Below are 25,723 nucleotides of genomic sequence, written 5' to 3' on the forward strand. Positions count from 1 at the left end.
AATGTTTACGTGTAAGATTTGGTAGTGAAACCAGTTACATACGTAACATGTTCGGTTCGGTAGCAACGCAATCTAAGCTTTTTAAACTTGCCGGTAAAGAAGAGGTTAGCCTAAACTTAACTCAGAAGCCGCTACGGTATACATTAATTATAGAAATTAAGTAGATTCTTTTATGTCTACTGTAAAAATATGTCATTGTTTACGTGTGCCGTTCGTTAGCGAACGCAATCTTAAGCTTTGTTAAGCTTGCTGGTAAAGAGGAAGTTAGCCTTAGCTTAAATCAGAGAAGCCGCTATGGTATAGAATAATTATAGAAATTAAGACGATTCTTTTATGACGACTGTAAAAAGACATCAATGTTTACGTATGAGATCTGGTAGTGACACAGTTTACATATGTAACGCATGCACGGTAACGAACGCAATCTGTATGCTTGGTTTATAAGCATCCTCGTAAAAAAGAGGTTAGCTTGATATTAAACTCAAGAGATGCTGGTATGTAATGGTATAGTAATTATAGAAATTAAGAAGATTCTTTTACTTATATGTACGTATATATGTACCATGCAGTACCATAATAATTGTCAAAGTCCAATAAGCTTGAAACCAGCCCTGATATTGGACAATTTGCCGTAAAAGATGCACCTTTTTTATAAGGACATTTATGAAACAAAATCGTTAGTATCATAACATTTACTGAAAGACAATTTTCAAGCGATTTTGTATACAGTATTGCAGTCGACTCCGTATAAGATTTACCATAAATTAATATCGGATGTAAACATTTCTAGGCTTATAGCGACGACATGGTTTGTTTACTACCATAGTCCCGCTATAAACCACCAGGGCTGCGCTAAGGTTTGTTTACATCCTTAAATGCCGACCTACTGTAGGCAAATTTTTGTAAGTTTTTGATAAATATAAATTGGGTTAAATTTTAATAGTTTATTAATTTACTGTAATAATTAGACTTGCTTTTAAAAGTTTTTATTATGTTAGCAACACGTTTCATGCCTACCCACTACACTACGTTCTACTTACTATTTACCTAGGTAGCCTATGGCGCTTGGTCAACAATCAGTTGGACGCAGGACAGTTTTCTTTTATACTGTATATTATACATATAAAATTATAAATATGCGTTTAACCCTCTTACGCCAATTGGACGTATTAAACATCGAGTCAAAATGTCTCCCGTATGCCGATTGGACATATACGTCGACTCAAAAAAGTTTTTTAAAAATTCGCGGAAAAATACTTATAGGCCTACCAGCCGAAAACTTTTGAATCATGCGCCTTGGGGGATGCTGGGAGTTCACAGATCAAGGCGTTGTTTTGTTTACAATTGTTACGCAGGCGCGCAAGCGCGAATTTCTTTCTTATCGCACTAAAAAGTATCAGTGACACATCTCAAAAATTATTTAGTCACTTTGACATAATTTTTGCACCGTTTTAAATTATCCATTACATGGAGTATTATATAAGAAAATGTGCGCAATTTCATGTAGAATACAACAATAAAATACTCATGATTGTAGCTTTTATCAGTAACTTTGACTCCACCGAAATGGTCGAAAAACGCAATTGTAAACTAAAACTCTTATATTCTAGTAATATTCAATCATTTTCCTTCATTTTGCAACAAATTGGACGTCTCTAGCACAATATTTCGATTTATGGTGAATTTATGAAAAAACTTTTTCCTTACGTCCGCGTGGTAACTTTCGATAAATTTTTTTGTGCGATTGTCCTAATGTTTGCACCATTTTAAATTTGCCGTTAAATAAAGTTTTATATATGGAATTGTGCGCAATTTCATGCACAATACAACTAAAAACAATCCATGGTTGTAGCTTTTCTCTTTTTCAAAATATTTGCATATAAATCACGATAAATAGAAGAAACCACGTTTGGTCAACTTTGACTCTACCGAAATAGTCGAAAAACACAATGTAAGCTAAAACCATTATATTCTAGTAATATTCAATCATTTACCTTCATTTTGCAACAAACTGGAAGTCTTTAGCACAATATTTCGATTTATGGTGAATTTATTAAAAAAAAAAAAAAAAAAAAAAAAAAAAAAAAACAAAAAAAAAAAAAAAAAAAAAAAAAAAAATCCTTACGTCCGCGCGGTAACTCTTCCCAAAAAAATCAGAAATTTTTTCGTACGATTGTCGAAATGTTTGCACCATTTACAATTAGCCGTTACATAAAGTTTTATATATGAAAATATGCGCAATTTCATGTAGAATACAACGAAAAATTATTGAAAATTGTAGCTTTTCTCTTTTTCGAAATAGATGCATATAAATCCCGATAGATAGAAAAAAGCCACGTTCGGTAAACTTTGACTCTACCGAAATAGTCGAAAAATGCAATTGTAAGCTAAAACTCTCACAATCTAGTAATATACAGTCATTTATCTTCATTTTGAAACAAATTCGAAGTGTCTAGCACAATATTTAGATTTATGGTAAATTTAAAAAAAAAAAACTTTTTTTCCCTCCGCGCGCCGATTCGCGGCCGCAAATTTCCGAAATGCGTACGTCGCATTATCCTAATATTTGCTCCTTTTCATGTTAGGCATTTTATAGAGTTTCATATATGAAAATGTGCAAAAATTCATGAAGAATACAAACAAAAATATTTGAAGGTTGTAGCTTTTCTCATTTTTGCAATATTTGCATTTAAAAAATATATATATAAAAATTTCGACATTCGGTCAACTTTAACTCGTCCGAAATGGTCGAAAACTGCAATTCTACGCTAAAACTCTTACAGTATCGTAATATTAAATCATTTGTCTTCATTTTGAAACAAAATGGAAGTCTCTAGAACAATATTTAGATTTATGGTGAATTTTTGGAAAAAACTTTTTTTTACATCCGCGCGTTATCAATTCATGCATCATTTTGTGATGATATTTTTTCTGTGTTGCTTTGCTCGTTTTACAATGTGATATATATCAAAATGATCGCAATTTAGTGTAAAATACAACGAAAAAAAGTAACTCGTTAGCTTTAACTTTTTTTGCACAGCTCGATTTGAATACAATTATGTATGAATTTTTTTAGTCGCTACCATATATCGCATTTTTTATATATAATAGATATTTTTTTTTAATTTCTGATGGTTTGCATACTAAACTTCAGGCAATGACAAAAAAAGGAGCCAAAAATGAACTCTTAATCTTGAAAACTAAGCGCGCTGTGATTTTTTGAAAAAAATATTTTTTCAGCTTCCGCGCTCGCTCCAAACCCACCTCGGCATACGGGAGACGTTTTGGTTTTTAGGGCTTAGGCGTAAGAGGGTTAATATGATATTTATTTAACTTTTAACTTATTTAGTTTTAATTTACATGTAATGTATTGTATAAAAAGGCAAGGTTATGGTAATAACTGATGGTCAAGAACGGATTAATCCATTTTCAGCTATTTCTTATGGGAAAACTTGATTCAGTTCTCGAAATAATCGAATTTCGACGCCCCTTCTGGAACGAATTAGCGTCGAGACCAGAGGTTCTACTGTGTGTATATATTATATATGTATATATGTATATATATAATATATATATATATATATATATATATATATATTATATATATATATATATATATACACACACACACACAGTAGAACCTCTGATCTCGATGCTAATTCGTTCCAGAAGGGGCGTCGAAATTCGATTTCGAGAACTGAATCAAGTTTTCCCATAAGAAATAACTGAAAATGGATTAATCCGTTCTTGACCATCAGTTATTACCGTAACCTTGCCTTTTTATAAATACATTACATGTAAATTACAACTAAATAAGTTAAGTTAAAAAAATATCATATTAACCCTCTTACGCCTAAGCCCTAAAAACCAAAACGTCTCCCGTATGCCGAGGTGGGTTTGGAGCGAGCGCGGAAGCGGAAAAAATAATTTTTTCAAAAAATCACAGCGCGCTTAGTTTTCAAGATCAAGAGTTCATTTTTGGCTCCTTTTTTTGTCATTGCCTGAAGTTTAGTATGCAAACCATCAGAAATTAAAAAAAATATCATTATCATATATAAATAATGCGATATATGGTAGCGACTAAAAAAAATTCATACATAATTGTATTAAAATCGAGCTGTGCAAAAAAAAGTTAAAGCTAACGAGTTACTTTTTTTTCGTTGTATTTTACACTAAATTGCGATCATTTTGATATATATCACATTGTAAAACGAGCAAAGCAACACAGAAAAAATATCATCACAAAATGATGCATGAATTGGTAACGCGCGGATGTAAAAAAAATGTTTTTTCCAAAAATTCACCATAAATCTAAATATTGTTCTAGAGACTTCCATTTTTTTTCAAAATGAAGACAAATGATTTAATATTACGATACTGTAAGAGTTTTAGCGTAGAATTGCAGTTTTCGACCATTTCGGACGAGTTAAAGTTGACCGAATGTCGAAATATATATATATATTATATATATATATATATATATATATATAAAATATATAATATATAATATACATATATGTAAAATATATATATACAGTGGTACCTTGAGATACAAAATTAATCATTTCCGAGGCGGCCTTCGTATCAAGAGTTTTTCATATCTTGAACCGCATTTTACATGTAAAATGGCTAACCAGTTCCAAGCCCTCAAAAAACACCCCAGTAAATTTCATAATAAAGTTAAATTGACTTATAAACAATGAAATACTACAACAATTTGGACCATTCAATACCTAACTTAATACGTACTAGTAGTACTAATATGTATGTACCTGTAAATAAAGTATTAGTGTACATGGTATACAAGAAATACTGTACGTACATACGTAAGTATGTAGTAAAATGTGGACGCTTACCTTTCCAGTGAGGCTATCTCGGAAAGTGGCGACAGAGGAGGAGGACATATGGCAGATACATATACTTAACTTTACAAAACACAAAAAATGTCAGGAAAACATAAACTAAACTTTACGAAACATTAAAAAAATGGTAACCCTTAACTTTACAAAAAACTCAAAATTAAATTTTTTTTATTTTTTTTTTATTTTAACATTTTCCTTTTACTTTTTATTCTTTATTTATTTATTTATTTATTTAATATGTTTTTTTTTTATACAAAATTTCAACTTCTTCACCACTTTCAACTTTGTTTTTTTTTTGTAGTATCACTTGGTTCTTTTTTGTAGTATCACTTGGTTCTTTTTTGTAGTATCACTTGGTTCTTCCTTTTTGCTTACTCCTACTAAAGGCCTCTAAAAAATAACTATCCAAGGAAGATTCCTTCTACTTGCTTTTGACAATGTTCCTGAAACGACTCGGGCAAACGTCATCAAACTGTGCAAGCATACGACCTGTGTAAGCCTTTCGGGTGTCCCTTTTCTACGAATGATTGCACCTTATGAAAAGCAGCTAAAGCATCCTTAATTTCTGCCGTTGTCATAGAGTTGTCTTCCTCCTCCTCGCCGCTGCTAGAGAACTCTTCTTGAACGACACCATGGACTTGCCAAGTGCAATGATCTCGCCAAGATCTGGTTGCAAAACAGTTTCAGGATCATCAACTGATCCTGAATCTGCAGCACCAGCTTCCCCAATGTCGAATCCCTCGAAGTCTCGGGCGGATACGGCATCAGGAATTCATGGTTCGCCTCGAAACCTCCTGCCAACCTTGGTCGATGATTCGGATGCATATCACGATATCGAAATGCTCCTTCCAAAATTCATGCAAGGCGAGGTTTGTGGTATCAGTGACGTTGAAACATCTCTTGAAAAGATGTTTCGTATACAGCTTCTTGAAGTTCGATATCACTTGGTGGTCCATGGACTGGAGGAGAAGGGTGGTGTTAGGCGGAAGCTAAAGAACCTTGATAAACGAATACTACGCTAGGATATCTTCCTCGAGCCCAGGAGGGTGAGCAGGGGCATTGTCCAACAACAGCAGACATTTCAGAGGAAGGTGCTTCTGTTCAAAGAATTTCTTCACTGTTGGGCCGAAACACAGATTTACCCACTCGATGAACAAAAGTCTCGTTACCCAGGCTTTCACATTAGCCCTCCACATCACTGGAAGCTTCTCCTTAACCCTTAAACGCTGAAGCGGTAAAAAAAAAAAAATGTCTCACGTGTGCCGGAGGTCTTTCAGAGTGAGAGCGGAAGCGGAAAAAATATTTTTTTCAAAAAATCACAGCGCGCTTAGTTTTCAAGATTAAGAATTAATTTTTGGCTCCTTTTTTTGTCATTGGGTGAAGTTTAGTATGCAACCATCAGAAGTGAAAAAATGATCATTATCATATATAAATAATGCGATATATGATAGCGCAAAAACTAAATTTCATATATAATTGTATTCAAATCACGGTGCGCAAAACGGTTAAAGGTAACAAGTTACTTTTTTTTTCGTTGTAATGTACACTAAATTGCGATCATTTAGGTATATAACACATTGTAAAACGATAAAAGCAACACAGAGAAAATATTATCACAAAATAATGCATGAATTCGTAACGCACGGACGTAAACAAATATTTTTTTCAAAAATTCACCATAAATCTAAATATTGTCCTAGAGACTTCCAATTTCTTTCAAAATGAAGACAAATGAATGAATATTACCATACTGTAAGAGTATTAGCTTACAAATGCAGTTTTTTTACCATATCTGACGAGTTAAAGTTGACCGAATGTCGAATTTTTTATATATTTTTTTTATATATATGCAATTATTTTGGAAATAAGAAAGGCTACAACCTTCAAATATTTTTCGTTTAATTCTACATGAAATTGCGCATATTTTCATATATAAAACTCTATGAAATGCCTAATATGAAACGGAGCAAATATTCCGAGAATGGGACGTACGCATATCGGAGATTTGTGGCGGAGAATCCGCGTGCGGAGGGAAGGAAAGTTTTTTTTTTTTTTTTTTTTTTTAATTCACCATAAATCTAAATATTGTGCTAGAGACTTCGAATTTGTTTCAAGATGAAGATAAATGACTGAATATTACTAGACTGTAAGTTTTAGCTTACAATTGCGTTTTTTGCGACCATTTCGGTAGTCAAAGTTGACCGTAACGTGTTTTTTTTTCTATTTATCGTAATTTATATGCAAATATTTCAAAAATGAGAAAAGCTACAACCTTCAATTATTTTTTGTTTTATTCTACATAAAATTGTGCACATTTTCATATATAAAACTTTATGTAACGGCTAATTTAAAATAATGCAAACATTACCTCAATCGCGCGAATGATTTTTTCGGAAGTGTTACCGCGCGGACGTAAAGAAAATGTTATTTTTTTCATAAATTCACCATAAATCGAAATATTGTGCTAGACACTTCCAATTTGTTGCAAAATGAAGGTAAATGCTTGAATATTACTAGAATATGATATTGTAATGATACAATTAAGTTTGTTCATACTTACCTGGCAGATATATATATAGCTGTATTTTTCCGAATCGACAGAAATTTAAACACTTACGACACACGCAGTGGGAGTCAGGTGGTTAGTACCCATTCCCGCCGCTGGGAGGCGGGTATCAGGAACCATTCCCATTTTCTAATTCATAAATTTTTATTTTGACACTGTCCCTCCGAGGGGAGGTGGTGGTGGGGGGTACTTGATTAATATATATCTGCCAGGTTAAGTATGAACAAACTTAATTATATCATTACAATATCATTTTGTTCATGAAACTTACCTGTCAGTCTTGAATAGAAATTTGCTCTTACAGAATGTTGGTATATCCACCTGGAACATGAACATAAAGTATTATCAAAATAGAACAGTAAATAAGCACGTAATAACAAAAAAAAGAGCAACAACTAAAGCGGAAGCCCCGCCGATAAATATGGAAATCGCAAATTTTATAGTATATCTCTCAAAAATTGGTCGATGTCGTTTTCTAACATTAGTTTCATCACAGAAAACAACTTTAGGGGTATCTAAACTAATTTTTCAAGTTTCTTGTCCTCAGAAAAAATCAATTTTTTGCTTTTTCTCTGGTTTGGTTTTTTATATATAAAGTTACTATAAGGCTTTATTTTTACCTTCATTTATCTGGTGTTCATATCTTTTATTTGTAAAATGTAATAAGTGAATGAATAAATAAATACAGTATATGATGATGTAACTGGTTTTATACTTAGGTAGAAGTTATTACATGTTTACGCTTGTCTGGTTTTGTGATTTTTTGTTGAGACGCAGTTCATCTGTCACCTACAAACTACTATGTAGATAAATGAAGTTTTTATTGTAAAACTAATATTGTAATACCTACCTGAACACCTGAACTAGCCCTGGTCACTTACCAGCCCGAACCATCATTTATTAAAAATTTACCAAATCTTTGGTTAAAATAAACGATCAGTGTTGCCAATCTCCTGGCAAACACCCTCGTTACCTAGTTACCAGGCCACCGCTAGTAGCCCTGCCTCACGGGCCGGTCACACCTGCCCTCTCACGTCAATCATAACTCAATAACTCTGTATGAGAAGGGAGGAGGGTGGGAATCATTCAGGTGTTCAGGTAGGTATTACAATATTAGTTTTACAATAAAAACTTCATATTGCAACACACCCCCTGAACACCTGAACTAGCCCGATTAACAACATTAATTTGGAGGTGGGGAATCAAATCTGCCCGGCCCTCCACTGTACCAGTTGTCAGTCAATATAATTGAGTACACGAGTCAGTCTCAAGTTCATTTGTCACTCGTCCAAGCTAATCTCCCATGTGTGGCCTTCTAGGCCTCCCATATGTGGGAGGGAAAAAACTCCTGCACCTCTACCCTAAGGTCAAAACTCATTAAGTGCAGGAGGGATACAAACCTGTTTCCTCTCCTCAGCTGGCTATGTGCCTCACCTGAGTAGAGGAAAAACTGAAGACCTCCCATGTGGCTCTCGGCCTCTCATGTATGGAGGGAATCTGAAGACCTCCCATGTGGCTCTCGGCCTCTCATGTATGGAGGGAATCTGAAGACCTCCATGGTCTCGGCCTCTCAATGATGAACTGCCTCCATGTGGCCTTAGGTCTCTCATGTAGTGAGGAGACAACCATGTCCATCGGTGCGTCTGCGACGGTGTCGTCGATCGTAGTGATGTCCTCTCTTGTAGTGTTGTACCTGCCTGTCTGTACTCTGCCTGGTTGGCATTTGAAAGAATACCCTCAGATAGACCTAGACATGTTCTTTCCTATCTGTCCTAATACTTAAAATCCTCTTGTGATATATCATATCATGAATACCTTATACATATTCCTAATAGTCGCTCCCAACTCTAATACTAACTCAGACAGCAAGATTGTTGGGTTTAAAAATAGAATTTAGGCCAAAGGCCGAGTATTGGGACCTATGAGGTCAGTCAGCGCTGAAGGGAAATTGACAAAGTTTGAAAAGGTGTGAAAGGAAGAAAAAACCTCTGTTACACAATGAGTCCAGTGTTAGGAGAGCGTGGAAAATGGGATGAGAGAATATGGAGAGAATATGAAATCAGAAAAGTAGAGAGAGAGAGAGAGAGAGAGAGAGAGAGAGAGAGAGAGAGAGAGAGAGAAACACAATCGTCTAGGATGAAGAGAAATATAAAATCAGGGAAGAGAGAGAGAGAGAGAGAGAGAGAGAGAGAGAGAGAGAGAGAGAGAGAGATTACGATCATCTAACATCTCCACCTCCGCAAATGCACCCTCTAAGTAAAAGGGTATTATCTTAACGATAATATACTCGTATAACTCCGTACAGCTATGAACACCGAACGAGAACTTGTTGCTAATGCGATCGACTCCTATAAACAACATCACTTTATTGTATTGATCAGCGTGTGACAGTAATCGAATCCGATAGCAACATCGGTTAATGTATTCATCCGCGTAATTACTGTATTCATGTTATAAATCCAGCTGAAGCTAATAAGGCAAAATTACGTGCATCAGCAATCTGGACAGAAGTCCCGAGCTTTTGTATGAATTCCAACGCAGCCGTGGTAAAAGAATCTAATAGCATGAAAGAGCTCATTACTGTTGTTTTCACACAGACAAAGGATTAATAACGTATATAAAGTGTAAGGATTAGATTAGATTAGATTATAAAATTTTTGGCACATAGCCAAGCGCCGGAGCCGAGGGGCCATTCAGCGCATATATATCTTTAAGAATAAAAGTCACTGTCGTACAAACAAACATACACACAACCGATTAACATACAAATCATTCATTCATAAAAACCAAACAAGAAGCCTAAAACAATTAAGAGAAAAATTAAAATTCATAAAAAGACCAATATTTTTTTAAAAATGTCATAATTTGCTCTGCCTGAGCATCTTCACCTAAAATATCGCCAAGATATTTGCCAGCAAACAAGCTCTACGTTGGTTTCAAAATGAGGGCACTCCACCAAAATATGCACCACAGTCAAATCCACATGACAGGTGGAACAGCGAGGAACCTGCCTATCCGCTCCACTCATCATTAGATACCCGTGAGTATATTTAGTGTGGCCAATACGTAATCTAGTTAAAACTATCTCAGACCTTCTATCCATCCGGCTATGAGGCCAAGGATGAACAGAAGGCCTAATCGACTTTAATTTAAGATTATTATCTAAAGTAGACCAGTGGGCCTGCCACTGGTCTCTACAATATAATCGAATGGTACTTTTAAAATCTGAAACAGGGACGCCCATGTTGGAAATGTGCCTAAGCCTAGTTGCAGCCTTAGCAGCAGCGTCGGCTCGCTCATTCCCAACAATTCCAACATGGGACGGAGCCCAACAAAACCTAACAGAAAAATCCTCTTCTATTAATTAAAAGATAAAACCAATCTTGTACTTCTTGCACTAAAGGGTGGCAAGAGACTAGGCTTTTGGAGAGAGAAGATTTAAAACACTCAAAGAGTCGGTCAAAAATGGTTAAAAACCTGTTAGTACAAGAACTATAAAAAAACATATTTAAGAGCAGTCAAAACTGCCAGCAGTTCAGCTGTAAAAAACAGAGGAATTAGATGGAAGCTTCTTTTTAATTATATTATCACTAGTCACTACAGAGCAACCAACACCATCAGAACCCTTCGAGCCATCAGTATATATATGATGAGAATCACCATGTTTCAGAAGCATGATCCAAGAAACTTGCCCTCAACTGATCACCAGAACTGTTGCTCCTGCTTTCCCTAATTGGGCAGATTTCTATGAGTGGCCTATTCCACGGAGGAAACTTTGAGGGCGAAATTTCAGCTACTGCAGGGGGTAGTAATCCCACCTCCCTGGCAGAGCTGGCTAGTCGAACTTCAAGCGGCTTTGGCAGTCTAGGTCTATTTGGGGCTCTATCAGATGGTTCTCTAAAGTACTTATAGTTGGGGTTCAGCTTTGACGTAAGTACTCTTGATATGACTCTCAAGCCCAATTCCCCCCTACGGATACATAATGGGGGAAAACCTGACTCACGTATAGGCTTTCTACTGGTGAAGTTCTATAGGCTCCGTACAAATACGTAAAGCCATATTATGGACAACATCTAATTTCTGCAGTGTTGTCTTGCACGCACACCATAAACTTGGCAACCATAATCAATTTTGCTTAGGCATAAAACCTGATATCCTCAAGAGGGTGATTCGATCTGCCCCCCAATTAAATTAGACACGACTTTAAGAATATTAAGACGAACCTTCACGTTACATACAACTTCATTAACATGTTGAGTAAAAGTTAATTTTTTATCAAATGTAACACCTAGATACTTAATGCTATCTCATAAGGTAAAATCGAATCATTTAAAAACAGTGTAGGGATCTCTTCCATTCTTCTTAATCGAACAAAATCTTATAGCTTTGGTTTTTTTCTGCTGAAAATTTGAACCCTTTAGTACTGGCCATGATGTTGAAGCATTAATAGCAGTCTGAATCATTTGACAAGCTTCGACAGCTGTAGACTTACTACAGATTATTGCATAATCATCAGCAAAGGCCAGACCATGCACCCCGACAGGAACTTGTTCTAGTAGGCCGTTGACAGCTACATTAAAGAGTGTTGGACTAAGGACGCTTCCCTGAGGTAACCCTTCTTCTTGAGGGTAGGCAGAAGAAATGTAAGAGCCCACTCTTACTTTCAGGTAACGTTCTGTCAAAAATCTTTAAGACAATAGAACAAATTACCCACAACACCCCACTCAACAAGTTGCATAACAAGGATACCCCCCTCGCCAGGTAGTGTCGTAGGCTTTTTCTAGGTCAAAGAACACTGCAACAGTCTGTTTTGCACAGCAAAAAGCATTCTGTATCTCCCGAGTAAGGAACATCAAAGGGTCAGAAGTACTTCTATTTTTCCTAAAGCCAAACTGCCGATTAGATAAAAAGATTCTTTGAATCCAAATACCACACAAGTCGAGCATTGACCATCCTCTCATAAATCTTGCTAACACAACTGGTTAGAGCAATTGGCCTATAGTTCTTAGGAAGGAAGGAATCTTTAAAAGGTTTTAAAACCGGTACAATAATCGATATCTTCCAAGACTCTGGTGAAGTTCCTGAAAGCCAAAAACTGTTTAAAATGTCTAAAAGAAATTGTTTTGTACTTCTAGGCAAATTAAAAATCATTGAGTAGAGTATATCATCTTCACCAGGAGATGTTGGGGAAGATAACGAGATTGCATGATCTAACTCTTTCATGGTGAAAGGAAGATTATACGACTCTGAATTCAAACTAACAGCAGGAACAACCGTGGTACCGTCCCTAATATTCCCCCCGCTGAATGCAGGAGAGTAATGTAGGGCACTAGATATACTGGAGAAATGCCTACCAAAGGTTTCTGCAACTTCTCCAGAATCAGATATGAGGAAGCCATCAATTTTCAATATAGGCAAGGGAGGTGGAGAAAATTTCCCTTGCAGCTTTCGGATTCTGTTCCAGACTAATGACATCGGCGAATCATATTTTAATTCACTTATATATCTGATAAACGATTCCCTCTTTGCTTGCTTAATGTTTTCTTTTGCTTAGCAAGAGCTCTTTTATAGATAATTTTATTTACCAAGCAAGGGTATCTACGATATCTCTTGTAGCAAGTTCTAGTTATCTTTCGGCTCAATGCGCATGCATCACTCCACCAAGGTACTAAAGGACGCCGAGGTTTACCAGAAGTTCGAGGAATAGACAGCATGGCACCACACAACAATATACTGATTAAATACTCATAAGCAGATGTTGGGCTCTGAAAATCATTATCTCTTGATCAATTTCAGTAGATTTTTTGAATAATCCCCAGTCAGCCTCCCCTACCTTCCATTTTGGTAAACATGGAGATGGAATATTTTTCATATACTTTAAGTGAATGGGCCAATGATCACTGCCATGATCATTCTGGTCTACTACCCACTGGTAATCTAACCTCAAAGACGAAGAGCAGATAGTGAGGTCAATGGCTGAATCAGTATTATGAAAAACATCATGTCTTGTAGGGGAACCATCATTCATTAAAGTGATGTCATTCAAGTCAAGCAGCTGTTCTATTATTAAACCCCAGCGGTCGCAGTTTGGCTCTCCCAGAGGGGTGTGCTTGGCATTAAAATCCCCCATCAGAATGAAGGGTTTAGGAAGCTGGTCTATCAGTGTCTGTAGGTCGTTTAATTCTAGCTGGCGGGGATTACCCTGAGCATCCTGTAATCTATTTTCTAATGATGGATCAAGGTAGAGAGAGCAAATTGTGATCCATTTATAATTAAAAATTTGGACTGCACAAGCCTGCAACACAGTGTTCAACTGAACAACCCTGTGATAACAGACTTGACGGACTATGATGCCTGTGCCTCCCTGAGCAAGTACACCTATCAGGGGTGAAGACCTGTGAAAGGAATAATTAAAACCCACATTGGGTGTGTGCTCTCCAACTTTGTCTCTTGTAGACACATCGCAGATAAATCATGTTCCTTAAACAGAACCGAACTTGCTCTCTATTTGATAAAGCCACGGATGTTCCACTGCATGAGAGCCATTATTTAGAGGAAGGGATCTTAAAATTCTCTGCTAATTTAGGAATCTGTGTCCTGGTGAGAGATATCTTATCAGCTTTACCAGTACTACTAGATCTAGATCTAGGTGTTACAGGTCTTTTTGATGAAGGGCCTTCACTTGCCCTTTCAGTTTTGCTTTTGTTTTTCCTTTGATATCTGAATGACCGTGAATGAGGCGAAGAGGGAGAAAGGGACCTCTTCTGACGAATAAGGAGGGCCTCAATCTCCTCACCGTCATCTCTACGGTGCACTGTAACGTCAGGATCAGGTAAGGGCTCAATGTCAGGCAATGTCCCTGACACAGAGAAGTCGTCGTCATCCTGAGATCTGGTTTGAACCCTAGAATCAACAGGGTCCCCTGGCTTAACCAGAGTCTCTGCAACATGGGAAACCCCACCAGGAGGGGCACGGGAAGCCCCACCTGGGGGGCCACGTGTGGCCCCACCAGGGGGGTGGGGGGGGCATGGGAGGTCCCACCAGGTGGGGCACGGGAAGCCCCAACAGAGGGGGCACGGGGTGTTCCCACTAGAGGGGGGTTGGAAAACCCCAAAAAATCCCCACCAGCGGGGCACCGGGGAGCCCCACCAGAAGCACTAGAGGAGAAGGGGCATAAGGGGCACTAAAGAAGCAGTACTCAATTGTTGTGCCTTCAAGGCATCCGAATAGGATTTCCTGCCCAACAGCTTTTGGCCTGTCCCACACTGATATGTTCAGCAATAGATTTTAGTAATGCCTCTTGTTCTTTTTTTAATTCACTACATTTCTTATTCACGGGCTCGATGTTCACACTTAAGTTTATGCACATTACCGGTCCAGAACATTCCTCGTGCTCAGGCTGGCCACACGATTCACCAGAGTTTATTTTCTGGTACAAAACATTAGAGGAGTGTCCAAAACCAAAACATTTAAAGCACTGGAGCACTCTCGGTCTATAAAGGACGAACTTTTCAAGATTTTCACAGCTGCAAGAATAATTAATTTCAGATGGCAGGAAAGAATTTATAAATGTTAAAATAAGCATCGATGAGCGGGGCACTTTAAAAACCTTCCAAACCACGTCTGGACACATATCCAAAATTTCCTCCTCATCCATTTCATGTAAATCTTCATTAAAGATAACACCCTTCGCGTAACTAAAATTATAGTGAGGTTTTACCTCTTTTACCATACCCTCAGGATCAAGCTTCAAATTTAGTAGCATTACCGACTGACATTGGTCTTGGTATGAACTAAAAAACTATTACGCCCAAAGCGAGATACTTCTGGGCTCCCAACATTGCCGATCTTCTGGCTTACCAACCTTTTCACCTTGAAGAGGTTGCCTCTCTCACCATGTGTTGAGATAATTAACCACTTAGCTGGGTCTGGAGATCTGGAGATTTTACTTATTCTATTAGGATCTTTTATTTCATTTGGTGGTTTATAAATGTCAAGATTTCTAGGGACCTCTTCTGCCTCTACAAGTCCAACACTCATAGAATCTGACCTAAATTCTCTAAAGGCTTTGTGAGCTTCCGATTCAGAGTTGAAAACTATCCAGAATTCAAAAAAACCATAATTATTGCCAAGTTTATTTCTTAATTCTTTGATGTTCCCAAATTTACAAAATTCATTATATATCGTGTCATAATTCCAGTCTAAAGGGACTGGTTTCACATGCAGAATGTTTGTAACAAGGAGCTCATTTGAAAAAGGCTCCAAAGTTACAATGGAGGAATTACCAGGTTTTTCCTTGTCCTTATTCTTGCCTAAGTCGTCAACTAAAGATCTAAGTAATGTCGCCATAAGACGAAGGATTTATGATTCGTCCAGGTAGCCCCCACCACCATGGAGCCACATTTAAAGGACAGTGTTATCCCATACAGGGCTGCCCTAGGGGTACCACCCAGATATACACCCACCCTCAGTGCTTAAGGCGTCATGATGTCCGTCGAGATCAGACCCAGCACTAAGAGCAGGGTTTGACATATAAACTTTCCCCTCGCTCGACCACGTTAGGTACTCGAGTTCTACGGGTGAGGTGGCATGCCAACCATTCTCCCCCTCCACCAAATCCAATGAGTAAGTCCAAATCATGTCCAAAACCAATCCAAAAGTCATCAACATAAATCTGTATCTTATAGGGGGAGGAAGCAGAAGGATGAAAAGTTTCAGTAAAAGAAAAAGAGCTGACTTATTTAGTTGGATCAACAGCTGGGCACCAAGGCCCAGCGAGAAAGTAGTTCCCACCAGGCATCAGGGCCCAGCTGCTGAACCCTAAGCCCCCCATCCTCGGCAAGGCTTCAGCATCTGGGGGGTATAAAGTGTAAGGTTCGTAATACCTATGAAAACGAGTGAAAAACGAACGGAATCCTAAATTTAACGCCATCTAACCAACCCGATCGGGAAAAACTAGCTTCCAACTGAGTACGTATCAGTCAAATTTTGGTCTTAAATTACATCGTAAGACGAACAGAATGACTTCGTTCAAGTTAAGTATCCAGAATATTCATTAATAGCTAAGGACAAAAACATTAGCCGAGACCAAGTGATATGGTTGAATCTGGGAGCCAAGGAAAAAAAAAAAAAAAAAAAAAAAAAAAAAAAAAACAAAAAAAAAAAAAAAAAAAAAAAAAAAAAAAAAAAAAAAAAAAAACAAAAAAAAAAAAAAAAAAAAAAAAAAAAAAAAAAGAAAAAAAAAAAAAAGACTAGCCGGCATCCTTGTCTGTCTAAACCACACCTCCTTACAATAGTGCTGTTTGACGACAAGCTAGTGTAATTGTAATTTAATTGAAAAGTAATAAAATAATATTTAAAGTAATTAAATTAACTTTATTAAAGGCCTGGAATATTAATTTCAGTTGTCATTGTAATTTGATAATACGACTGGTAATAATTTTGTAAACTGTAATTGACATAAGCGCAATGTAAATACTGACGGCAATAGTCTGTTAAACGTATGAAGACGTCATACATACAAATTCCATTATCTGACATCCTAAATTTAACGCCATCTAACCCGAGGGAAAAACTAGCTTCCAATGAGACGTATCAGTCAAATTTTGGTCTTAAATTACATCGTAAGACGAACAGAATGACTTCGTTCAAGTTAAGTATCCAGATATTCATTAATATGCTAAGGACAAAAACATTAGCCGAGACCAAGTGATATGGTTGAATCTGGAGCCAAGGGAAAAAAAAAAAAAAAAAAAAAAAAAAAAAAAAAAAAAAAAAAAAAAGACTAGCCGGCATCCTTGTCTGTCTAAACCACACCTCCTTACAATAGTGCTGTTTGACGACAAGCTAGTGTAATTGTAATTTAATTGAAAAGTAATCAAATAATATTTAAAGGTAATTAAATTAACTTTATTAGGCCTAATATTAATTTCAGTTGTCATTGTAATTTGATAATACGGACTGGTAATAATTTGTAACTGTAATTGACATAAGCGCAATTGTAAATAACTGACGGCAATAGTCTGTTAAACGTATGAAGACGTCATACATACAAAAAATTCCATTATCTTGACATTCGATTATATGCCCCAAGATAGAAACCTCATTGACTATGTTAAATGTCAACATAGTTGAACACAGGTCTCCTTCAAGACGTTTGTACAAACTTGGCATAAGTGAGTGTGTTGTTACGTTAGTCATTTTAGGCAATCAGGAGAGAATGAGATGGATACGGCGACGCAAACCCGTACTCGTCATCTGCTGATTCCAGCGTGAATGACTGCCGAATTAGTGTTTATACTACACTAATATGATGATACACATAATACAATTATATAATGCTTTAGTCGGACAGAATCCGATCTTCATTCTGTTCGATTACATTCATATTAATTATCCTCAGATCGGATTCTCGTACTGAATTATCCGAAGTCAAGAATGCCTTGAGCCTACAGCGTTAGCCAATATAAAAATAACTACCGATATGTTGTACAGCGAATACTTTAGGTTAGGCTAGGCTACTGAATATGCATATGATATATCATTGTGAACACTAGGCTAACCGTAGTTAATTTTATTCGATTTCTCTCCATACTGAATATCGTAAGTCAATATGCATTGAACGGAGAATTAGTTGATATTAACAATTATCGTATCGTATACGTAGAGGAAAGAAACCTTTAAGACGAAGGAGCATATCTGAAAGACCAACCATGGCCTAAAAGCTTCTGATGCAAGGAACTCGAAGCAGGAAAAAGCCTAAAGATGCTCTAAGGACACTGTGCCTCTACTACTACTTTTAATAGAAAAACCGACCCCAAAGAAGCCTGCACTTCTCTTCCTAAACTAAACACTATGTAGCCTATTATCCCTACTCGTCTATATCTGACCTAAGTTTTTATCATCCTGAGAACTTACACATCGAGGGAAGGGGAATCTGCTGCCAACACTGCCTGCTCCGCGCCAGGGGGGACGGCGGATCCTGCCCTGTGGGCTTGCGGATCCCATAACCCCCAGCACCGGTTAGGGGTGATTCTGGAACAGGCAGGGGAGCTGGAAAAGAACGATTAGTAATTTCAGTATCCCTATTGCTCGATCTATCTCACATAATCTTTACATAAAATCGGTAACAGAGAGTCATACTCGATGTCAGCCTACTCTCAAGTCTTTTAAAGAGCACTGTCTCTAAGTCTTTATCTTGATCTACGTTAGTCTCTTCCTGCCTACACTTACTTCTTAATACGAGACCTTTCCTATGTTTGAGATACCCTAACATCTGGTCCAAAGACCACTCCTGACATTCCAAACATCTGGTCTTTACATTAAATTGAACAGGCCTACAATTTACGCATAAGGAATGACTATCGTGTCATAGGGTACCTCATCCTTTTTTTCTTTGCATTGTTGGCAGAAAGACGATACGTTGTTGAACTTTCCGCTCATCGTTTTCTGTGATGTCGTGGCCGGGGATGCAGTAGTCGTTGTCGTAGCCTGTGTTGTTTCTTCCTTTGCAGAATCAATGTCTAATGACAAGGTATTAAGAGCAATCCAACCGTAATCCAAAGGGATGCGTAATTCGTCACCAAAATCAATCAAATCAAAGGTGCAAATGAAGGCCGGGCAAGACCAAAAAGGAGTTCGCTGTGGAATACATCGTACTCACCGCGAACGGATAAGTGATTGACGTAGAGGCAGGTGTGACCGGCCCGTGAGGCAGGGCTACTAGCGGTGGGCTGGTAACTAGGTAACGAGGGTGTTTGCCAGGAGATTGGCAACACTAATCGTTTATTTTAACCAAAGATTTGGTAAATTTTTAATAAATGATGGTTCGGGCTGGTAAGTGACCAGGGCTAGTTCAGGTGTTCAGGGGGTGTGTTGCAATATAAGCAGTAATAATATTTTTTTGGGTTCATCATACGTCTGGCATCGTGTCATACTGTTTATTTTGCTCCAAACTCTTCAAACCGAAATTACAGAATGATTGGAATTCCCTATCTGAAAAGAGGAGTTTTGGTGGTACTTTGCGTACCACCTTTATGCCCCCGGCGCAGTGTAGTAGACTTGAATGGTGGTACCTGCGTACATCCAAACAAACTTTCGGTAATGAAGAGGTTAATAAAGGCTTCGGCCGGTTTCGTGTCCGAGCTGGTCGCCTCCCCACCAAATGGATGCCAGTCCATTTACGGAATTTTTCGAACCACCCATGAAAAGCCTTGAACTCTGGGGTTGACGTCAATGTCCCTTCTCCCTCCGCCGTCTTCAGCCTGGGCAATCAAATCGAAGGAAATAGTGCTGGCCTTGTGGCAGATTGCCATCTCCGTTATCGTATCGCCAGCGATTTCTTTATCTTTTATCCAGACAAGAAGCAGCCTTTCCATTTCATCGTGCACGAGGCTCCTCTTGCTAGACAAAATAGTCATGCCCTTGGAAGGTGTAGCTACTTTGATGACATCCTTCTGCTTAAGGATGGCGCCTAATGTCAACGGATTTCAGCCGTATTCCTTGGCGATCACACTAAATCAGCATACCAGCTTCATATTTTTTTATGTTCTCCATCTTCGTCTCCAAAGAAAGCATCCTCTTCTTTCCTACTTCAACTTTCTTGGGACCCATGACTACGTATATACTGTACGTAGTTGAATTATTTAAGTGTTCCCCCCCGTATTCGTGGGGGATATGTGTAAGTGTTCCCCCCCGTATTCGTGGGGGATATGTACCAGACACCCCCGTGAATAGTTAAAACCACCACTAAAAATGCTTATAATTTCCTATCTTGAAAGTTCAGATACCAAATTTATACCTTTAATAACATCCTACTTCAAATAAAATGATATTGTTAGTATACAATAAAGTTTTGTACATACGTACCCGGCAGATATATACTTAGCTATAGTCTCTGACGTCCCGACAGAATTCAAAACTCGCGGCACACGCGACAGGTAGGTCAGGTGACCAGCCCACTCCCACCGCTGGCTGGCGGGACTAGGAACCATTCCCGTTTTCTAATCAGATTTTTCTCTTCCACCTGTCTCCTGAGGGGAGGCTGGGAGGGCCATTAATCGTATATATCTGCCGGGTAAGTATGTACAAAACTTTATTGTATACTAACAATATCATTTTTGTACATGCAACTTCCCCGGCAGATATATACTTAGCTGATTGACACCCTTGGTGGAGGGCAAGAGACAGTTACATAATAAATATTTATGAATATAAAAACGGGGAAACAACATACGTTGTAGGTATATTAAAAAACAACCTTGGTTCCTACCTGATATGGAAGAAGACTTCATTGATACTGTCTATGAGTCTGCTTGCCACCAGAGTTTCAGAAAGGATGAGACCTGTGACTGATAACCCTTTCGGATCATGCCAATGGGGGCTTACCTGCTTACATGGCAGAGCCTTTTCTTGGATCGTACCAATGGGGGCTGACCCACTTACATGGCAGAACTTGAACCTGTATCATACCAACGGGCGGGGGCGACCCTAACCCTTACATGATAAGAGCTTTAGGTAACTAAGACACTACAAGGAGCATAACAACCAATCCCGACCACCTGACCACACTAACATGTTAGAACTACGATTTGAAAGGGGTCAACTCCTGCACCCTCTTTCAATCGACCAAATAAACGCACCAAAAAACCATTAAAAACCCTAACATAATAAAACTAAAAAGGATGGGTTTTCAGCTCCCTGTCCCAGCAACGAATCCGCAGATACGTAAGCTCCTAGAGTAAAGCATTTATCATACGTCACTTGAATGTCTCTCAAGTAATGAGATGCAAAGACTGAATTGCATCTCCAAAAAGTTGACTCCACGAGAGTCTGTATAGACAAGTTCTTGTGGAATGCTAAAGAGGTAGCAACTGCTCTTACCTCGTGAGCTTTAACTCTAAGGAGGTCCAGTTGTTCTTTCCACCACGCTAAATGGGCTTCCTTGATTACATCTTTGATGAAGAACACCTGAGCATGTTTTGAGATCTGTCTTTTGGGATCTCTAACTGAGCACCATAAACTATCCTTATTCCCCTTCAGTTTGTTCTTCCTCTCTAAGTAGAACTTAAGGCTTCTAACTGGGCAAAGAGCCCTTTCTTGTTCTGTTCCCACTAGAGATGAAAGTCCTTTTACCTCGAAGGTTCTAGGCAAGGTTTCGAAGGGTTTTCATTCTTCGCCAGAAACAGTAGTTTGAAGGAACAAAACTCCGAGTCGTTCCTGAAGCCAACATTATGCTCTAAGGCTTGTAGCTCGCTTACCCTTTTTGCTGAGGCTAGCGCGACCAGGAATAACGACTTCCTTGTTAAATCTCTAAACGTAGCCTTACATGGAGGTTCAAATTGGGGGTCATCAAGTACTTTAGGACCACATCCAGGTTCCAACTTGGTGCTCTAATGATTTTAGTCTTCGACGTCTCAAAAGATCTAATCAAATCATGCAGATCTTTGTCTTCTGAAATGTTAAGGCCTCTATGCCTGAAGACTGACGAAAGCATACTTTTATAGCCCTTAATCGTAGCGACTGCTAGATTACCTTTTTCCTTCAAGTAAAGGAGGAAATCAGCTATATCTGTCACAGAGGTACTGGAAGAGGATATTTTCTGAGTTCTACACCATCTGCGAAACACATCCCACTTCGACTGGTAGACTCGAATAGTAGATGGCCTCCTTGCTCTTGCTTTCACAACTTCTCGAGAAAAACCTCTCGTTCTGACAAGTCCTTCGATAGTCTGAAGGCAGTCAGAACGAGAGCGGGCAGGTTTTTGTGATACCTGTCGAAGTGGGGTTGTTTGAGAAGATCACTCCTGTTTGGGAGAGATCTCGGAAAGTCTACTATCCATCCCAGTACCTCTGTGTACCAGTTTTGCGCTGGCCAGAACGGGGCTATGAGGGTCAGTTTGGCTCCCTCTGCTGCTGCAAATTTTCTTACCACTTCTGATATGATCTTGATCGGTGGAAAAGCATACCCGATCGGGGAGCAGTAATTTCCAGCCTGTTGTTCCAATGGGTGGCAAATAGATCTATATTTGGTCTCCCCCAGAGGTTCCATAGTCTGTTGCATACCTCTTGATGCGAGGTCCATTCTGTATGGGCAGTACTTGGGTACCTTCCTGCTCAGAAGGTCAGCTCTTACATTTTTCTCTCCTTGAATGAATCTTGTCAGGAGAGTTGATCTTTCTCTCTTTTGCCCAAAGCTAGTAATTCTTTTGCCTTTTCGTAAAGGGAGAACGAGTGCATCCCTCCTTGCTTCCTGATGTAAGCTAAGGCTGTTGTATTGTCCGAATTGATCTGCAGGACTGAACCTGAGATCTGAGCCTCGAAGTGTATGCGAGACAGGTGAATCGCTGTTAATTCCTTTTAATTGATGTGCCAGGACACCTGTTCTCCCCGCCAGGTGCCTGACACTTCTCTCGTCCCTAGAGTGGCTCCCCACCCTGAATCTGAGGCGTCGGAATATAACAATAGCCGAGGGTTCGGAACGTGAAGGGATACTCCTTCGTTGAGCCTGCACGGATTCATCCACCAAAGAAGGTCCTCCTTTATTTTCTTCAAAATCTGGAAGGAATCGGACATATTTTGGGACCTCTGATCCCAATGTTCTCGTAGGTAGAACTGTAAAGGCCTTAGGTGAAGCCTTCCTAGAGAAATGAACTGTTCCAACAAGGAAAGGGTCCCCAGAAGACCCATCCATTCCCTCGCGGAACATTCTTCTTTCTCTAGGAAGGTTGCTACTTTTTCCAAGCAGCGGTTCTGTCTTTCCTGTGATGGAAATACATGAAAACCCCGAGAATCCATCCGAATCCCCAGATAAACAACGTTCTGCTGGGGAATCATCTGGGATTTCTCGAGGTTTACTAACAGTCCCAAGGACTTTGTTAACTTCAATGTCAGATTTAAGTCCTCCAGACATCTGACTCGCGACTGTGCTCGTATCAGCCAATCGTCTAGATACAAGGATATTCAAATCCCTTAGAGATGAAGCCAGTGCGCCACATTTTTCATCAGTCCTGTGAACACTTGAGGGGCTGTTGAGAGTCCGAAGCATAGGGCCCGAAATTGAAAAACTCTTCCTTGAGCCATAAACCTGAGGTATTTCCTGGAAGACGGGTGTATTGGCACGTGGAAATATGCATCCTACAGGTCCAGGCTGCTAAAACCGAGGATGTCGTCTCCATCGTGAACTTCCTCTTTGCTACGAACACGTTCAGGGCGCTCACGTCCAGAACTGGCCTCCAACCTCCTGAACTTTTCGGAACCATGAACAGGCGATTGTAAAACCCCTGAGAAGAGAGATCTTTTACTTCCTCTATGGCTTCCTTGTAAAGCATCTGCTCCACGAGATGTAGAGGGGCTTGTTTCTTGACATCGTCCTTGTAATTTGCTGTCAACTCCCTTGGAGTTGTAGTCAAGGGAGGTTTTTCCCTGAAGGGGATTAAGTATCCTTTCTTTAGGATGGATAGGGACCAGGCATCGGCACCTTTCTGTGCCCAAGTTTTGTAAAAGTTTAGAAGCCTGGCACCCACTTTTGTCTGGAGGACAGCAGTCTCATTGGTTCTTGACGAACGGCCTTCGAGAAGACCTTCCTCTCTTCTCAGATCGTCTACTTCTAAGAGAGGATCTAGGGGCGGACCTTCCCCGAAAGGGCTGCTGGAAGGGAACTTTCTCCTTCTTCGTTACCTGAACAGCAGGTTTAAGCCTTTTAGCCAACTGGGCCAACAGGTCCTGTCGCCTTTTCTGATAAGGTCCTCGAAATATCCTTCACGATTTCCTGAGGAAAGAGGTGACTAGAGAGGGGCGCGTACAAAAGGGAGGATCTCTGAAGAGGCGAAACAGATTTTCGTTAAGAAGGAGCTAAAGACAACTGCCCTCTTCTTCAAAATACAGGATCCAAAAAGGGATGCAACCTCATTGGAGCCATCCATAACCGCCTTGTCTAGGCAAGTTAACACGCTACCCAACTCTTCCATGCTAACGAAGTCTGGGTCTTGATACTTCTTGGCTAATGCTCCTAAAGCCCAGTCCATAAAATTAAAGACTTCAAGAGTCTTGAACAGGCGCTTGATGAGATGATCTACCTCACACATCCCCCAAGAGGCTTTTGCAGATTGCAGAGAGCGTCGTCTTGACGAATCCACCAGGGTGGAAAAGTCAGCGTCTGAGGACGAAGGGAGTCCCAGGCCCATCGGCTCCTTGGTGTCATACCACATACCCGGTTTACCCGTCAGCTTGGAAGGAGGACAAGCGAATACCGTCTTCCCCGCTTCCTTTCTCGATCTGAGCCAGCTCTCAAGACTCTTAAGAGACTTTCTCATAGAAAGAGTAGGGGTCATCCTGACTTCGATCCGGAGAAAGAAGCCTCTTTCTCTCACGATTCCTATCTGAAGGAGAGTCAAGATCCACTTGTTGGATATTATCCGAATACTTGCTCCTATCCTCCTTCCTGCACGAGTCCTGGAGTTTCCTAGTTTCTAGGAGCTTGACAGGAGAGGCGCTTGTGTGAGGCCTATGGAGCTCCCCTATACTCGGGCTTCTGATCTGCTCCTTGCGCCTGCCAGGAGAGGCGCTTGTGTCCTGGATAAGGCGCCTGTGAGGTGAAGCGCGCCTGCGAGGAGAAAAGAGAACGCCTTGTTCCTGGCGCCAAGAAGGAGAGGCGCTTGCGTCCTGGTGAGGGCGCCTGGGAGGAGAAAGGAGAACTTGCTCCTGTCGCCAAGTAGAAGAGGCGCTTGCGTCCTGGTGAAGGCGCCTAGAAGGCGAATAGCTCCTTTGATCCTGGCGTCCAGTAGGAGAGGCGCTTGATTCTCTCCTAGACCGCCTGGGAGGCGAAGAGCACTTGTCAAAATCCTGGTGCCTACTCGGCGAGACTCTTGAGTCCTTAGAAGGATATCTATAAGATCCACTATTTCCTAAAGGCCTCCTGATTTCTGGGCACTTACCAGAAGGAGAGGGTTGTTCCTTCGAAGATCGTCTGGAGGATGAACGAATGCTCCTACCTTCTTGAGGAGCTCTGAAATGAGAGGGGCTCTCTTCTCTCCCGGAGCGCTTAGACGAACGGATTCTCTCACGAGAGATCCGCGAATAATCAGACAGAAGGAGGCTCTCAGGCTCCTGGTACTTGTCAGGAGAGGCGCAAGCGCCTCGATAAAAACTCCTGGGGGAACTCTTCCTCGAAGGGAGTTTTCAATCAACGCGCTTAGAAGGAGAGGACATACGATTCAGGTCGTAAGCAACTGAAGGTTTCGCTGGGGACGAAAACCTTTCAGGCGAGGAGCGTCTGCTGGCGCCAGAGCGCCTACTAT

General features: G+C 39.7%; 1 protein-coding gene across 2 annotated transcripts in view; it reads right to left on the minus strand.

Annotated features, from left to right (window-relative positions):
- The window catches only part of LOC135220992 (uncharacterized), a 145,809-nt gene that overhangs the window by 14,018 nt on the left and 106,068 nt on the right, over positions 1-25,723 (minus strand). Inside the window, exon 2 of one of the 2 annotated variants that reach the window (XM_064258695.1) lies at positions 7,700-7,749. The exons of the other annotated variant lie outside the window; for it this stretch is intronic. The gene's annotated coding sequence lies outside the window, so the exon portion shown is untranslated. The remainder of the gene's footprint in view (positions 1-7,699; positions 7,750-25,723) is intronic. 2 annotated transcript variants of the gene reach the window in all.

This window comes from Macrobrachium nipponense, chromosome 2 (assembly GCF_015104395.2).
Source record: "Macrobrachium nipponense isolate FS-2020 chromosome 2, ASM1510439v2, whole genome shotgun sequence".
Classification (NCBI taxonomy): domain Eukaryota; kingdom Metazoa; phylum Arthropoda; class Malacostraca; order Decapoda; family Palaemonidae; genus Macrobrachium; species Macrobrachium nipponense.